We start from the raw sequence: 16610 nt of genomic DNA, 5'->3' as shown, positions 1-16610 counted from the left end.
TTTCTTGATTTATTCGTCATTCATTTCTTCCTTTATGCACACCAGAAATATTTTGGAAAGCTTATTAAGTGTTAGGAATTGGGGAGGGGAGGCTGAGATGAATACAACGAGAAATCCCATGCCTCTGCCTTAGGAATGTAAAGGACAGGATTTATAGTATACCTGAGGTCATGGAGGGATTTGAGAAGATGAGGGAACAGCAACTGGGCCTTAAAGAATGATAAGAATTTGAAAAGGGGAAGAGGGCACATGAGGAAGTGATACTAAAGGAGCAAAGTGATCAAGATGAGATTTTTTTTTTTTTTTTTAAAGAGATGAGATTTCTAAGTTTCCCGCTTTGATTCAGGGTTTTGCAGTGGAGAAAAGTGGCAGCTATGATTAGATCCTGGTCATATGCGACCTGAAGAACTGTTAAGAATTTCCACATAGAACTCAGTGATTAGAAATGTGAGCAGAAATTCATGAGAAGTTCAGGGTTGAAAATCACGTAAAATGTCAACAAAGTCATGACAGTGGATGAGTCTGAAAAGAATAAAAATACAGATCAAGAAGAGGAAGGAACATTTAGGGGGACAAAGAAAAGAAAACAAGGTGAAGAAGCTCTACAGGAAGTATTATCTAAAGCTTCCGACCTGGGACACCTTAATTATAAACTTTCTTCTTTTTTTGTACATGAAAATAAAAGAAATGCTTTAGGAATTTTAACTCAAAAACATAAAGATCATCATAGACCTCTAGGCTATTATAGCAGCACTGAGACTCAGCAGCCAAAGGGCTCCCTCCTTGAATGACAGCCGTCTGTGCTACAGGCACGTTATACAAACAAATAGAAGAAATAGTTTTGGGCTCTAGCCTTTCAGCTCCACCCAGGGTGTTTTCCATGTTACCATGCAGCTAGAGTGACATTGAGGCACAGATTGTGCCCGTTCTGGAAACATATGAGCAGGGAACTCTCTACCCAGAGAGGAGAAGATCCCTCTTGGTTCAGCCAATTTGGTATCTCAGAACAGTCTGGAAGCCAGAGGCAGCACTCTAGCCAACAGAACTGTTCCTTCAACTCAACATGCACTTGTGTGGCTCAGAGACCCAATGCAGCAAACATCCAATACCTAATAAGCCAGGCTCTGTGCCAGTCACTGAGGGTACAGAGATAAATATAGTGTGTCTGATGCCCATGGTGGTTGGTGAGGAGTTGGGGGCAGGAGGGCTTCTGTTCTAACATGAGTTTCACCTTTTTTATTTCAAAGTGCAGCAGCCAATAATATGTTTTGAAGGAACAATCTTCAAAGCCAGGCTTCTTGGAATTCTTTTGTGGCAGACATTGTTTGACTTGTGTGTAAACCAAGGACGCAGGGAAGTTTGAAAATGATGAGAATATCTTGCTTCGTTCCACATTGTTATTCTTTGTTTTCTCACTTTTATTCCCTTGCTGGACTTCTATTCTTGGCATAAGATATTAGCTATATTGACTATTTACATACCATGATTAATCTAAGTTAGGGGGTTTTCTGTGGGATCTATTAAGGCAACATGTATAACATGTGAAATGCTGGCATGGGGGAGCCTTGCTATGCAACATAAATTTAGTTAACTTTATAATTCAAGACAAGTACTGTCACCCAAATCTAAGGCTCAGAGATATCTCAGAAACACTCAATATTCTTTAGCACGAATCCCCAATCAAATGGCTGTCACTGACCATGAAGTTATTAGTTCAAAATTATTAGGAGCAATAAAGTGAAGAGAAGGCATACAATTGCACCAGTTGGCTCAGTGTTTGCTGTATCCAAACTGGTCAGATACAAAATTATTCCCATTGTGGATTAATAGCAAAGCATGTTAGTAGACTCTACAGTTCAGCCTCTTTGCCCCTCCCACCTGCTCTTCCTTCCTCTTGCTCTTTCAGATTCCCACCCCTCCCTTGCTATCGGACCCATTTTGAACACATTTTGGGGACTTCACCTTGGCTTTATCCTTTGGATATGATTTTTGGTATCTACCCCCTGATCCCACTTATTTTCTTTTATACTCCCTACCTTCCCTCGTCCCTAGAGACCTGCCATCTAGGCATGGACATAACATACAGATGTATCTGTCAGGATTAAAATAAGCTGAATATAAAACATGGTTTCTCACCTTTTAAATTTCAGGTAATTTTGAACTGATGGCAAATGATACTGTATTGTTGCTTTAGTTCTATCTCTAACTCAAAAGCAAGTGGCATAGAGTATAGAGTAGCAATTACATAGGGTCTGAGGACAGACTACCTGGATTTGAAATTCACGTCTGTATTTCTTGGCTGTGTAACTTTGGGAAAGACCCTTAATTTAACTGTGCTCCACTTCCTCATGTGTAAAATGGGAATGATGACAATATAGCTGCTTCACAGGGTTGCATTACAAGTATTACCGATTTTGTATCACGTTTTTATTGTTGTAGTTCATTACATTAAAATTTATTGAGAGTTTTCTATGTGCCAGACATTGTGTCCTGCTAGGCCAGACATTAAACCTTTTGTTTCTGGTTGGTGAAGGAGTCTAGAGTGCAGTGGGGTGAGCTGGAGTGGAAGTTCCAGGCAAGAAACTAGATGGACCAAGGTAATGGTCTAGAGACTTGTGGGCTCAGGAAAACCATATGGAAATATTTCAACATTTTAGCAACTAGAACAACTACACTGTGCATCTCTGTTAACTATTAACCCTGGTTTTGACACTCATCAAAGGTTAGTGACCTGAAAAAGTACTTTGCTTTCCTACTTCTGAGTCCAGCTCAGTGATGGTGAGAGATGTGCAGGGGCAGAAAAGCAGATAAGTAGTCCACAGTGATATGTTGGGTTTATACTTGAGAAGGAAAACATACCACAAACACACATGTGTGTGTACATGTGTGTATGTGTTTGCACTAATTACCAGAGAACTGAAATTTCCCTTTCTCTGCATCTTTCTATTCCCTTTTTTTCTGCAATACCAAGAGGGAGATATTTTGGGACTCAAATTCACTTGACTGTGAAAGTAGATTTACTTGTGGCTCAAGCTGTTGAGTAAGTGGTCAAGAGGTGGAAATAATCCAAGGGCAGCCAAAGTTCTGCTGCAATTGCCTCTGGTGGTGAGCCATTAAAAAAATGTCATCACCCTTTTTTTTTTTTTTTTTTTTTTTTTAGCAAGTACCTGGTTTCTGTGAATCGTGGAAAGGAACAAGTCTTTACCCTAAAATCAGTGTTACTGTGCGATTCACTAGGGAAGCCCCATGGGGAGTATTGATCTGGTCACGCATCTGCCCACCTATTTGGGCTGATTTTTCCTCCACAGTTGTTTCAAGAGTGAGAGATAACAATGCATCCTGTGAAAGTAGTTTTGACAGAATTGTCAATTACATTCTTGCAGCTCAATATCATTGGATATTTATTCAACTTTCCTCATCATTGATTGAAAGCAGTCTTCCACAGACAAGAAGGCTTAATCGTGAGTAATGTCATTACATTTGTTATTATAATAATAATGATGAAACATACAGTCTGTTCTCCTACAATGTATGTTTCTTTAATGCTGATCTGTGCATGTGTTAAAAGATAAACTGAGGCATATTAAACATTTTAAGAATTTATTTGCACAACAGCCAATCTGAATTGAGTAGCATCAAACCATTGGAAGTAGTTAGGAACACTATACAAACCGAAGCTAGGGAAAAGACTTTTACAGAGAAGAGGTGAGAGCAAAGCAAGGAAATTACTTGATTGGCTATATAGCTTAAGGCAGGGGTGTCCAACCTGCGGCCCATGTCCAACTGCGGCCCATGATCCATTGTTAATTGGCCTGCAGCAAATTCCAAAAATATATTTAGTTTACTTAAATAAACCAGGTGAGGCAATATGTACTTCACCTTGAGTGAGTGTCCCGGTTGTTTGTGTATTTTACCACATGTGCTCCTTGGTGAAAAACGTTGAAAAAAGTTTGGACACCCCTGGCTTAAGTGGTTGCACTATTTGGGAAAGTCTCATTAGCTCTTTGTGATTGGTTGTCTCTGTTTCGGTTTCTTAACCTTGAGGTATTTACAGGCTTAGGTTTTGGTTTGTTAAAGTATTACAACCACTTCAGACTAATGGCCTCCTTGTTTAATTCATTCAACGTATGTGCTTTGTAAATTGAGCATGAGGTCAGTGTAGAAGTTGTGTGTGTTCATACACAATTTTCTCCAGCACATTAATGTTTAAAAACCATTAGAGCCAAGCTTTCTCACAATTAGAAACAAAAACCAAACTTCACAGTATATTAAGACTTTAAGATTAAAGCTAAACATCCTGCAGAAATACCTTTCCTTTGTGCAAAATGTGGCTTGTTGCGTGGCTTCAAGACCCACTACATTTTCTATTATGTTAAGCTCTCTGGCGAGTCTCAAGTAGAGATGAAGAAGCCTAAAGATATTTAACCTGCATTAAGAGAGAAATTAATGATAAAGAAATTTGTTGTTGGATTGTACTTTAAATTTTGCCTAAACCGGTTTCTATGGAAGTGCCTATCTTTAAGGACATGCATTTCAAAAGAGGAAGGAAGCATGATTCCAGGATAAAAGGCCACAAGGTCGGAATGATTGAGATTCTCTGACAAATGCCCATGAGAATTTAACCATACTTGCAGAATTTCTTCTCAGGAGTCTAATTGGTTTTGTTAGGGCACTGATATCAAAGTTGTATTGGTTTTGAATATTTTGCCCTTAATGTTATTTTTTCCCCATAGACCTGTTATTTTTAGTGTGCAATTTTTGCAAAATGTTAAGTTTTACAGGAACACCTATATGGTGTTATTGTAAATGCCTATACTGGATTTGTCTCTTGAACAAAGAGATGAAAATAAAAACCAAGAGGACTCAGAGTTCTTATACAACATTGGCCTTCAATAATGTGAATGCATAAATCTGCTTAATCTGAATTGTTTATAAATCTAAGTAAACTTGTGGGCTGTAGACCACTTCATCAACCCCTGTTTACATACTTGGGGTGGCTATTGAATAATAAACATGGTATTAATTTGCATCAGTGACAACAGCCTTTTAGTGACATTTACTACCTACTGGACAGCCACTACGTTGAGTACTTTGCATGAGCATCTCATGTGTTCTCACCACAGACCTAGGAGGTTGATACTATCACTCCCATTTCATAGATGAAGAAAGTCAAGTTTCGGAAGATTAAGTAATTAGCTCAGGTAACATAGAGATACGTGTACATGTATTCAAGACTGAAGGGTCAAGGGTTAGAGCAGGGTTATTTAACACAGGATGGACTCAGAAATGGCTGTGAGAACAGATTTCTCCCAGTGAGGTGATGTCCCTCAAAAACCCAACTTTTGTGGTCCTTTATAAGTGAAGGCTCCCTCCCCTTTGGGCACAAATGCAATCGCTACCACTATTAAGAGTCTAGTACTTTGCTTACCTTTCTGAGGTTCAGGAAAGTTATCTTTTCTCGGAACTTGTAAGTACTTTGGGGTTGATTGGTCTTCAGAGTTGTAACACTGTCTCCTTTTACCTTAGGCACTCTGTTCACAAAATAAATTTTAAAATACTACATGGAGAAAACAATCATTGCAAAGCCACATTTGACTGTGAGTTCCATATTTATATCTGCACTGGCCTGTGTGGAAAAGAAACTATGCCTTTCTAAGTTTGTTCCCTAGTTTACAACATGAATAAATAGAATTCATACTATCCAAACCCTTGCAGGGGAAAAGGGGTCCACCGGGCCAAATTAAGTTGATCATAGCTGCCCCCTCTTACCTAACAGGTGCCTTTTATATCTCCCAGTTCTTGGCCTTTGTCCGTCTGAACACACTTCTAACTAGAGATAAGCATATGAGGCATTGATACTGACTTTTGAATAATTTTTTGAACTCTGTAGTGTACAGATACTTAATGTGTGTGAGACTAATTGGCAAGTTTAGCCTCTGTGTCTTGGCCTCATATAACCAGATTTCCCTGCAGACATCTGCTTTATTTCTACTGCACTCGAGATCCTGTTCTCTACCTTCTGCCTCCAGGGTGTTTCCAACCAGGGCAGAGAACAATCATCTTCCCTGGAATGAGTGGCCATAGTCCGGTCCTTAGAGTACACAATGCCTCTTCCTTCCTTGGTGAACTTCTAGACCGGAAGACTGATTTGCTTGTCTTTGTTGTAGCAGATCCTCTGGCCTTGACCCCTTATCTATTTAACTCTGTATTTGTTGAATGAATGAACAAGTACACTTACTACCTGCTCAGTCCAGTCTCCCAACCCTGCCCTGAAACTGAATCAAGGAGCATGATTTTTAACCAACTAAGAGAAATGTTTTAATAAATTATCTCTAGAAAATCAAATTTAAAGTCATCTACAGTCCACTACATATCATTCTGCCTTATTGTGGGTAGAATGCATTCATTTTTCACGGTGAATGAATCATAAGATAATTTAAAACAGTTTAGCCATGAAAGTCCCTGCAGCCTGTGCAGAACTAAGATTAAATTTAAGGCAATAACAATTCCATGTCAGGAGAAAATGAATCTATTCATCATTCGCATTACCATCTGAACATTGTAAAACTAAATTAAAAACTATGGGATTGTAATATGGCTTTTTGAAAAGTCTATTTTAATTGTCAGACTTAAATATGAGACTTTGCATCTAAAATGAGTTATTTTTTCAAAAGCAGAAAAGCACTAAATTATATTCATGGAAACACAATATCATTTTGCTGTTGTTAAATCGAGATACTAGATCTCGTCCTGAAATTTTAACTAGAAAATTTTGGGAATGAAATTTTTTTCAATATTTCTTTCAAAACCAACCTAAGAACATAACTTTCTTAAGCTACAAACCTAGCTATACAAAAATATATTGTAATTTTTTTTTTCTATAACTGACTTCTATGTTGAGTCCCAAATCCACTCAGTGACAGAGACTCACTTGTAGCAAAGTAGTCAAAGTAGGGTTTTCTTAGTAAATTCTGAGATTCTATCTTTCTTTTTCAGAGTTTATCTCCTATGTGGAGGTGGGGGAGAGAGCTTTATGCTACACACAGATGGGGGAGGTTGGAGACAGGGACCTGGTCCTCAGTCGGCATTCAAATCCTTTGCTGGCATTCCCTTCTCATAAAAGCATTATTATTCACCTGTTATCTCTGCCAGATTTCATGCTCCCGACTATATGAGGCCAGGAAAATTTAGCAACACTACTTGTTGCAGCAAATTAGGAAATCTAATCTCTTTAACCCATTGTAATAGAAGTGGGAGTTTGGAAGTTAATTAAATTTAGGCTTCTCCCACAGAGAAAATTCGATAAATATTTGTTGGATGAATGAATGAATGAGTGAATGAATGAATGAATGCCTTCATTGCTACACTTTTGAGGGCCAGGAGCCTCTTTGCTTCTCTCTCCACATGACAGAACCACTCTAAGTTTATCACGTGTTCAGAGGATTTGCGACTTGCTCTCCAGACCACCGTTTCTAACCAGTGGTGTCCTTGCATCGGTCCCCTATTTTTTTATTTCTGTTGTATTTCCTCTGGCTCCTGTCCTTTTTCCTATGTTCCTCAGCTGTCCTAAGAAAAGATTAATATTTCATTGCCATTTTCAGCCAGAGTGATCATGCACTGCTGGCCCCAGCACAAGGCACGTAGTTTAGTTCTTCACTGCCTGTTGGCTGTGCGCCTGCTGTTTCAGTACTGGAATGGCCTGTCACAGTAGTCGCTCCAGCTCCAAGTTTCAAGAGGCAGATTGCCAGAAAACAGAGATAGTACTCACTGTCCTGGATGGAATACATAAAGCAAAATTAGCATCTGCTCGTAGGTCTGCTGTGTCATGCCTGTAGGTTTTCTGGACACAAACCTATAAGACCCAGGCTGGGAAAAGAAAGAAACCAAAGAAAAGCAGCCTCAGAAAAATGTTTGACGTTATATGTCAAACAAACCATCCAAGCTAACTGCGGTAGTAGACATGCCAAACACGGGTCTGTCTTCTAAGTTTGCAGAGAGCTTTAGACTTTTATTTGCCTCAGTATTTAGATTACAATCTAATTAATGCATAGATTCTGGTGTCCCTGCTCATTCTTCATCAGTGAAGGGAGACACAGGATACAAGCCCTGGTGCAGTCTGATTAAGGAAACCACGTTCACCCACTTCTCAAATTGATGCTGCAACAGACCCAGAATTATTGCTTAGGAAATTGCTTTCAGATAATCAACTCCTGAAGTCATGTCTTCAATTACAAGAACAGTTTATTTAATTATTATAAAGCATTAATTAAATATAGAGCCTAATTTAATTATCCTGGGCTTTTAATCACCTGAAACCCTTTCTTATTGGAAATAATTTTCAGGAATGTGATTAATGTATTTGAGTAGGTATTTTTGAGGAAACAGAAGAAAAGTGAAAGAAATTCACATAGATAGTTTTGAGGGAGTAGAAAGAAACGTGAAGGAAATTGAGCACACCAATAAGTTTTTTCCCTCAACCTCTATGATTAGTTTTCTCTGTCTCTAGGGCAGCATTTTACAAAATGTGCACAATGGGATGCTAATGTGTGGTGGGGGGAAGGCAAAGGGGAGGCGTCTGTGGACCACCAGGTTGGGAAAGCAGTGGCCTAGATGGGTTTTAGAAGTTTAATTTTGAATTTTTGTTTTTTACCAGAGCCTTTAGTCCCATACCAACATGCAGTGTATATCTCTAAGAGAAAGAAATGCATGCAGCATTTCCCAGGGTTATTTGAATGGCATGGTAGGAGATCTTGCTGTCCTGGTGTTTTAGGGAACACATTCTGGGAAGCCTACACTCTACAGGTAATAAAAGTAATTGTCAGGACATATTTAAATAGGGTGTTTACACTAAAAGGACAGTTGAAAATTGATAGCGGAGCAACACAAGCTGTACGGAAGCAATTACTCTTGGTACAACTGCGTCTGATTCCATTTACACACGTGTCAGTCTTGTCTGTGTCATTAGGTTGCTAAACTAAATACACAATGTTGAAGTGAAATTAGAAGGGCTATTTTTCAAAATCAGCAATACTTAAAAGAAATCTATCTTGTTTAGTTTCTTCTTATTGTTCAAAAAAGTAAGGGTTTATTTAAATAGATTGAGGGAACTTCTATTTCAATGTTATAATACATAGAAATTACAAAATTAAGCTTAAAGAATTCATAGGGCACTTCTCCCAGAATTTGAGTTCTTTATTATAACAGGAAGGGTTCATCAGGGAAAAGTTCTCATACGGAGTCTTTTAGCATCCGCTTATTTCTCTCAACTCTTCTTATTCACAAATATTGGTTTTCAGGTTATGTTCATCCAGCACATTTTTTAAAAGATTTGTCTCATTTGGGCTTAACTTTTAAATGGCATTTTCCTGGACACGTATTATGCCATTCCAATGACTAGCTGATTATAGCCTCCAAATAGGACCTTCAGTTCACCATTTATTCCAGTTCAAAATGTCTTTATGTCACCAGTAGCACTCTCACAAATCAATCACTCATTCTTTTACCATGGCGTCTCTATTTTTAGGTTCCTAACTTGCATTCATTTTCTCTTTGGCTGGATGGGAGAGGAGATGCTGGGGGTTAGTTAGTATTCTAGGTGTGATCCCAGTAGCAACGGCATCACGGCATCACGTGGGAGCTTGTTAGAAATGCTGACCCTCCTACCCCATCCCAGACTCACTGAATCAGAATCTTCACATGAACAAGATTCCCAGGAAGTTCATATGCACATTGAAGTTTAAGGAGAACCAGTACAGGACACCAGTTCTCACACTGGAAATCATTGGAATCACCTTGGGAGTTTCCTGAAAAGTATTGGTGCCTGGCTTCCCCTTGTGGAGATTCTGATTCAACTGGTATGGAGTCTGGCCTGGATGTCAGGAGTCTTAAAACCTCCCTGGGTCATTCTAATCTGCAGAAAGCTTTCAGAACCTTTGGTCAGGGAGAGAGGAAGGGTAAATAGACCAGGGTAGTGTCTCTCAACCTTTGGTGTCTATCACCACCAAATAAAACAATAAAGCAACACAGAGGACCAGGCTGCTGAAGCAGGACAGACCCTAAGCCTTTGGATGTGCCATGATTCCCAGTTGATGCTGACAAACACCAGTGTTTAAGAACCACTGGGCCAGGAAAGTATATATAATCACTGGGCAGCTTTAAGAGCCTCTTTGAAGTTCCTAGAGATCTGCATTGGGTTCTGTTTTTCACAACTCAGAATGCTCATAGAAGCCTCAGTGCGATCTTTCTATTACCTTCCTATTTTAGCATCTAATATGTATCAAGAACCGATTCTTCCAGGGATTAAATTATGCCCAATTGTTTCCTAGACTAGTACTACCAAGAACATCTTTTTCACATGTGGATCTTCAAAGAAAAAAATTCCAAAGATGTAAAGTCACGTATTCATGTAATTTCTTTCCCTCTGTTCTCAGGACATACATGAAAATGTGCATGTGCAAATATATTTAGATTCATAGACTTTTAGAGCTAAAGTGGCTCTTAGGGATGATCTAATGGAATTGTCATTTTCAGTTGAGGAAAGGAAAGACTGGAAGATGTGAGTGTGTACTCCAAGTTCATACAGGGAATGGCAGAATATGAGCAATAGTACTGAGAATTTTAAAAAATGTAAGTAGCCAACCTGCCACATCAGCCTACACTACGTGGACTAACTACTATAAAGATAAATTAATCAAATAAAAGAACCAAGTTATAGGTAATATGTTTACCAATGTGCAATGTAACTAAGCCCAAATGATGAGTTTGGATAAACGCTATAATTAGTGTGACTTTTACACTAACATCCTTTTTTTTTTTTTTTAAGATTTTATTGGGGAAGGGGAACAGGAGTTTATTGGGGAACAGTGTGTACTTTCAGGGCTTTTTTCCAAGTCAAGTTGTTGTCCTTTCAATCTTAGTTGTGGAGGGTGCAGCTCAGCTCCAGGTCCAGTTGCCATTGCTAGTTGCAGGGGGCGCTGCCCACCATCCCTTGCAGGACTCGAGGAGCTGAACCGGCAACCTTGTGGTTGAGAGCCCACTGGCCCATGTGGGAATCGAACCGGCAGCCTTCGGGGTTAGGAGCATGGAGCTCTAACCGCCTGAGCTACCGGGCCGGCCCCTGACATCCTTATTTTTTATCAATGTTTCTCTTCCCAGTTTAACTCTCTATTATATACAACCAGCATTAGAGCTCAGTTTTTTCCCCAGTAACACACGTAGTTTGTCCTATTAAATGTATACACTGTTCTGTAGACAGGTTTGTAAATTTTGAGCGATAGAGTGCCTTCCCGCCCAGGCTTATCTGGGAGGAGGCTCAGACATCACTGTCCTGACCCCATTTGTCATCCCTGATTCCTCTGCCTCTCTTACCTATTCCTGAAGCTGCAGTATCTTAGCTTCTTTACAGGATCAAAGATGAGTACTTATAAATAAAAAATGTAGGTTCCATAATGTGTAGCTCACAAGCCCTTTTAAAGCATTTCAGCAGTTTTCTCCAAAGGAGGTAGAAGCCTCATTGGATAGAGTTCTGAAAATAAGGTTTGTTTTCACACTCTATTGTCCTCCATCCCACCTGTGACCCTCTCTTTCTCTGTCTCCCGACCAGCACACCATGACTTTGACCTATCATCTGTTCCCACAGCCTTTCCCCCACGGGACTCTTCGACCAGGCCTACCCTCTAATATGTTTTTCTACTTCTCTCAGGGACTGGAGCATCTGATAACTTACTCAAACTAAAATGTTACTACATTAATGAGTAACCATATTATTTTATGCTTTTTTTAAATCACACATATCAAAAGCTGTTTGTGATTGGCTTGAGCAAAAAAAACGAAGAAAAAGAAAAAAAGAAAAATTGGAAGGAAACTGAATGGAAGGGCTGTCTCAGAGAATTTAAGAGTTGCACTCCTTAGCCCTGGGAAATGCAGGAAATGGGACAAGAAGTGTGCTTGAATCTCGACTGAGGGGCTGACATTAAAGTGACTCATGTCCATGGGCATGGTGGACTTGGGAGAGACTGTTGTTGCATTTTCAGGAGTTTTGCAAACCAAATGAAATGGCATTGGTAGCTTGCAATTGGCCATGATGTATGTATACCAATGACATTGGCAAATGCTACAAAAAGCATTCCCAGCACACTGCCACCCAGCTCTAACTCTGTCCCAAACTTCAAATTGTAAAGAAAGATTATTGGACTGGCGCCATCTAAGTGTCCACTTCTGCGTTAATTATGTATGGCCAGGAAAAGAAGGTTATAATATGTAAACAAAGAAAGCAAACCTTCTATCTATTTGTCTGTCTGTCTGTCTGTCATCTATCAATGATGCCCTAAGAGAAAGGAATTTTATGAACTGGGCCACCACGCAAGGGTTTTCTGTCTAGTCACTGTGCCTTTTCAGATAACATATTTGTATTTTAATCAGGGTTAAGCAGTTAGGAAATTAGGAGATATGACACATGCTCTCGGGAGGTGTGAATTTATGTACCCAGCCATGACAGTGATAAGTGCAGCAGCTACTCCAGTGGGTCACAACTGACTCCACATTTTAATCACCTGGGACCTTTCAAAGTAGACCAATGCCTCAACCCCATCAGGCAGAGATTTTGCTTTAACGGAATATCAGCGTGTTTGAAAGCACCCCATATATAGAGATTATGAGTTGACATCACTAAAGTCGTCAGGGAAATAAAATCTTGACATATTTGTCACTTGCTGCTAAGACAGAACTACTATCTATAGACTTTTACAGTATCATATATGGCACTCTTAAATTTTATATGATGTTATAGACTCTGAAGTGGACCGTGATTCATTGTGAAAAAGGAAGAAAGAGTGAAAATGAAGCAGTTGCTATGCCCTCCAGCATCGGGGACCACCATTCTCCCTGGGGAGTGAGAAAGTATACTTCAGGGCTGAAAAGCAGAAAAGAGATGGCTCTAGCAGCTTGGCAATAATGTCTCAGGCCCCCTGTTGGGGTGAATAAGTCACGGAGTCTGTATATAAACCTGAGAAGTTTTGAGGCAGTGGAAATCAGGGAGTTTTCACTCTTGGAAAGATAGGGTTCTTAGGAATACTGATTTACTCATGTGTTGATTCCATTTTTTCTTTCAACCAGCAATTATTTATTAAGCAAGTATTATGTGTAAGGTTCTGTGCTAGGCCCTGGTAATATAGTACCTGGTCTTATTGAATTTCCATTCTAGCAGAAGAGATAAGAAAGGGATAAGAAGCATAGATAAGATAAGAAATAAATACAATTAAGCATTTGATTGCATATGTAAACAGTGCTTTGAAAGCAACAGTGCTTTTGAGTCCATATAACAGGAAGACCTGAAACCCTTTCCTGGGAAGTCTGACGAGGTGAGGGAAACTTCTGGAAGTGATATTTGAGCTAAGATTTGAATATTTGTAAGATTTATTAAGGGAATTTGAGGATGGAGATTGTTTCGGGATGATAAAATATCGTGTGGAAATGGCTGTTTGGCAGGAAGGTGGCTAATGTATTTGAGGAGCTGAAAGAAGTCTAGTGTAGCTGTTGGTCAGGGAGTGGGAAGGAAATAAGATGGTAAAGATGGCTGAAAAATGATCATGCAGGGACATGCAGACTATGTTGTTATATATCCTAAAGGTAATGAAAAACAAAGAAAGGGTTTTAAAAATAATTTTTATTGTAAAGAATTTGGCTTGTCTTTGTCCCTACTTCCTGGGAAATAACCTCTAAATCTTTGGAACTTCCTGAGGAATAGGTATCTTCATTATTCATGGTAGACTCCTTGGACCACACCTGAGTTTATGCTAATAAGGTGACTCAGGATTGGAGCTGGTCACACCAAAACGACCAATCATGTGATTAGAGATTTAGGGCTTTGAGTCACATGTTACCAGCCTGACCTCTGAAGAGAGCAGTGGGACTGGAGATTAACTTGAGACATGTGGTCCATGATTCAGGCAATCATTCCTATGTAATACAACTCCAATAAAAACTCTTAACTGCCCAAAGCTCAGGCGAACTTTCTGGTTGGAGATACACATTACCAATGATGGTAACATATTCTGAGGACATGAAAGCTCCATGTTTGGGACCCTCTTAGGTGTTGCCCATGTGTCTCTTCATTTGACTGTTCCTGATTTATAGTCTTATAATAAAACTGTAATTGTAAGTGTAGTGCTTTCCTGAGTTCTGTGAGTCATTCTAACAAATTATCAAATGTCAGGGGATTGTGGGAACACCTGGCTTTGTAGCCAGTTGGTCAAAAGTGTGGGTGGTGGAGAATCCCCAAGCTTGTAACTGATATCTGAAGTGAAGGCTGTTTCACAGGAGGCTATGCCCTTAACCTGTAAAGTCTGCACTAATTTCAGACAGTTAATGTAAGAATTGCATTGTAAATAGGAGTGTGTGTGTGTGTGTGTGTGTGTGTGTGTGTGTGTGTGTGTGTGTTATGGAGAGTGATTTACTTAGTTCTCCCACGTTGCTGTTTTGGGCTCAAACTTAACTTTTTTGCTTCCTCTGTGAAACCTTTCCAACTTCAAAGGAAGAGTTTGTAGCTCACTACTTGTGTTATTAAGGCCTTTCATTCTTTTTCCCTGTTTTGGTATTGTCCAATGTATTCAAATTTTTGGTTCATGTGGCTGAGTCACTCACTTGACTGGCAGCTCCTTCAGGGTAGAACACTCCTCTGAGTCTTCTTCAGATCCTCAGGTCCCATCCTAGGCTCTGAATGGATTGGCCATGATATATGTATATCTATGTATAATTCTTTAGTGCTAAAATGAGTCAGAATTAATTATTTATTAGTTAGGTCTTCCATCAATTTTGTTGAAAGCAAAGATTTGGAAATAATTTTGCAATGAAAAAAGGATTAGTTACCCAGTCATTGGAGGCATTTGCTTTCTAAATACCAACAACAATATTTTACATTTTTCTTTATATTTGCATTGTGAGGGTTTTCTCAACCCAGGAATTATATCATAGTAAGATTAGCCATGGAGAGAGGTTGACCTGTCTTTGTAAAGTGAAAGGTTATAAGGACATCTTGTACGATGTCTAAACCTCATGAGTGTTCCCAGATCATGTTCTGGAAACAAATTCCCTGAGAACCACCTGTCTGCCTGGGTGTCCCTTGGAAAGTCTGTGTGTGTTCCCAGAGGCCCAATTACTCCTTTGAAAGACCTGAACCTAGCTAATGAGGTTTGTGGTAGCTAACAAGTAGGATGGGCTTTCCTTACTTGTGAGCCTTGCTACTGCTGGCTTTTGGAAGGATTTATTCTTGTTTCTACAACTTAATTTAGCTGTCACACTACCATTTAAACATGGTCATACGGTGAGAAAAAAACACTATAAACTTAGACTTCAAAATTATGCACACAGAGATACTAAAGAACAAAATAATCAGTAATAAAAAAGTATCTGATGTTCCTTTACATGATTTCATACAAATAAACCTCTCTATACTTAGGGATTCTATTTTATTGTTGTTGTTCAAAGATATACGACAGGAAATTCTGTCCACAGGATTGGCATTTGAGACCAGCATTTGAGCTTCTATCTGGCTTTCATTTGTGTTTTTCAGGATTCATACCATTTAATGGGGCAGTGTCCTGTTCTCAAGGAACTTGACAGGTCTTTGAGGACCCTATCACATGTCAAGAATCACTCAGCAAGCCCCAAAGCAGTTCCAAAGCAACTTTTGTCATAACCTACTTGGCAACTCCAATTATTCTTGAGCCTTCTGGGATAGTCAACAGAAGCATTTTGCCTTTCTCACTAGGCAGTGTCATAATTTTACCTCAAGCCACAGACAGTGTCAGTGTTACCTTTTCCATTGATATCAAAGCAAACTTTTCAACCATCAGACTACTCCTAATAGCTGTGTAGGATTCCTTAAGCTCTGGAAGGGTTCAACGTAGAGCACATACTAAAAGCCATTATTCTAGGGGTACTAACCTGGTTGTGTGCATAAGAATCATGTGGGGTGCTTTTTCAAAATGCAAAGTTATAGTCCCTGAATCAGATTTTGTTTCAGTAGGTCTGAAAAACTGCCTATTTCTAGGTAATTATTATCTCAAATTTCTTGTGCTGTCAATATTTGCATTTCACAACAAAAAATAGAAGTGAATCTCCATTAGACGATTTACACAGTATGGGTTAAACACAAGGCAACAATGATTTAGTAATAGGGAAATAGAAAAATTATTCCTTCTTACAGCATCAACCACTTCCAATGATCACATTCCCAGGTCTATTTTCTATATACTTTACTGAAGAATATCAGCAAATTTCAGCTACCACTGATTTGGATTGATTTTATTTTGAATAATACAGTGGCAATAATTATAACTATCAATAATCACTTTGAACGTAAATGGGTGAAGTGCTCCAATAAAAAAACATAGGGTAGCTGAATGGATAAGAAAACAAGACCCATGCATATGCTGTCTACAAGTGATTCACCTCAGATCAAAAGACACACATAGACTGAAAGTAAAGGGATGGAAAAAGATATTTCACCCAAATGGAAATGAGAAAAAAGTTGGGGTAGCAATATGTATGTCGGACAAAATAGAGTTTAAAATGAAGACTATGAAAAAGACAAAGAAGGATATTACATAATA

General features: G+C 39.1%; 1 protein-coding gene across 1 annotated transcript in view; it reads left to right on the top strand.

The window, feature by feature from the left end:
* The first annotated feature begins 3303 nt into the window (after positions 1–3303).
* ERAP1 (endoplasmic reticulum aminopeptidase 1) overlaps positions 3304–16610 on the top strand; it is a 69462-nt gene continuing 56155 nt past the window's right edge. Inside the window, exon 1 of the mRNA XM_074328682.2 lies at positions 3304–3461. The gene's annotated coding sequence lies outside the window, so the exon portion shown is untranslated. The remainder of the gene's footprint in view (positions 3462–16610) is intronic.

Source organism: Rhinolophus sinicus, chromosome 3 (assembly GCF_057876585.1).
Source record: "Rhinolophus sinicus isolate RSI-liver-muscle chromosome 3, RSI-T2T, whole genome shotgun sequence".
Lineage (NCBI taxonomy): Eukaryota > Metazoa > Chordata > Mammalia > Chiroptera > Rhinolophidae > Rhinolophus > Rhinolophus sinicus.
The sequence above is the reverse complement of the archived record's forward strand: the minus strand, read 5'-3'. Positions and strand labels throughout refer to the sequence as shown.